The 1,990-nt window shown below is 27.9% G+C and overlaps 1 long non-coding RNA gene across 2 annotated transcripts in view; it reads right to left on the bottom strand.

Moving 5' to 3' along the window:
* LOC116850424 overlaps positions 1-1,990 on the bottom strand; it is a 100,780-nt gene that overhangs the window by 30,934 nt on the left and 67,856 nt on the right. The window lies entirely within an intron of this gene.

The raw sequence follows: 1,990 nt of genomic DNA, 5'->3' as shown, positions 1-1,990 counted from the left end.
ATAGGCATATCGCTGATTCAAGACACGGCTCCATTCCGGAAGCTATACCTAGACATAAATTCACATATATTTTATATAAAATTTTTAAGTACTCAACAAGAAATATGAGTATAATAAAAAAATATAAAAATATGATATTTTGCAATATTGCAACAATATTTGAACAGCATTGAAAATTATATTATTAATAATATTAATGAAAAATTTTTATTATATAATAATAATAATAAATAAGTTATTAAATTTTATTATATTAATACACATACGTATTATTCATATTATATTACAATATACAATAATCAAATATATTTTTCTTATTATTTATATGTAAAATTAAAATCAGTTTAAGCAATTTTGCGTAAACTCTGAAAAAAAATTCTTTTATTTCATAATATTCTCTATTATATAGAGTCTGACGCAAGTTGAGGCAAGCTACATCTGTAACCAAAAATGCATAAAAACATTAAGCTAAAAGGAATGGTCGAAGTCAAATTACCACATAAACTTTGGAGATATTAAATAAAATAGATAGGCGAATCAACGCGCTAGGTACGTTATAATATACTGTGAACACTAGTAAGTATACATTTTATAAGCATAAATTGTAAGAACATCGTTGGAATTATTGGAATCATCGCATGCCGTTTAATCGTCAGGTTAAGCAACACAATCAGGATGGATGGTACCGGCATACCGCTTCGGATTTGAAATTATTTAGGGAGGGTTCGCGAAAGTTTTAGAGTGTTTTGACAATCTTTCGGTTCCTAGCAGTTATAAAACATAATAATAATAATTAATAGTAATAAGAAAATTAGGAATTAATTTTTTTATGAAAGCTACGCGAAAAACTTTTAGCGGACATTTTTACATTATATCAAAGTTTGTGTAACGTAGATTCAATGTTCCTCAATGTTACTGCAAGATTGACATTGTTGCAATTCAACATTTTCTCAACATTGATTTAACACTATTGTGGCGTATGAGAAAACTTGATAGGGATTCAATAGTATAGCCTGAAATAAGGATATTATAATAAACCTCATTAACCTCATACCCGACTAGAAATTTACCTAATGATTCTAATCGGGTTGATCATAACTGGATGTCGGATCAGTTTAAAGTTCTACTGTCGGGTCCTGAAAAGTCATGTAACGCTGCGTCGTTATGTCCTCATGAAGCTATACTATTGAATCCCTATCACGTTTTCCCATACACCACAAAAATGTTAAATCAATGTTGAGAAAATGTTGAATTGCAACAATGTCAATATTGCAGTAACATTGAGAAACATTGAATTAACAAACCTTGATATAATGTAAAAATGTCCGCTTAAAAGTTTTCCGCGTAGCTTTCATAAAAAAAAACTAATTCCTAATTTTCTTATTACTAATAATTAATATTATTATGTCTTATAACTGCTAGGAACCGAAAAAAATTGTCACAAACATTCTAAAACTTTCGCGAACCCTACCTAAATAATTTCAAATCCAAAACGGTATGCCTGTCACCCATCCATCCTGACTGCGTTTGCTTAACCTGACGATCGAGCGGTACGCGGTGATTCCAATAACTTCAACAATGTTCTTACAATTTATACGTATAAAATGTATACTTACAGTGTTCATAGTATATTATAGCAAATATGCGTGTTGATTCGCCTATCTATTTTATTTAATATTTCCAAAATTTATGTGGTTATTTGCAAAATGACTGCGACCATTCCTTTCAGCTTAATATTTTTATGCATTTTTTGTTATAGATACAACTTGCGTCAAACTCTATATAATAGAGAATATTATGAAATAAAAGAATTTTTTTTAGAGTTTACGCAAAATTGCTTAAACACATTTTAATTTTACATATAAACAATAAGAAAAATATATATGATTATTCTATATTGCAATATAGTATAAATAATACATATGTATTAACATAATAAAATTTAATAATAATTTATTTTATTATTATGGTAATTTAGCGGCTTTACCTT

The sequence above is a fragment of the Odontomachus brunneus genome, unplaced genomic scaffold (assembly GCF_010583005.1).
Source record: "Odontomachus brunneus isolate Ranch 3 - 2012 unplaced genomic scaffold, Obru_v1 Obru_scaffold_145, whole genome shotgun sequence".
Taxonomy (NCBI): domain Eukaryota; kingdom Metazoa; phylum Arthropoda; class Insecta; order Hymenoptera; family Formicidae; genus Odontomachus; species Odontomachus brunneus.
This window is presented reverse-complemented; position numbering and strand designations above follow the sequence as displayed.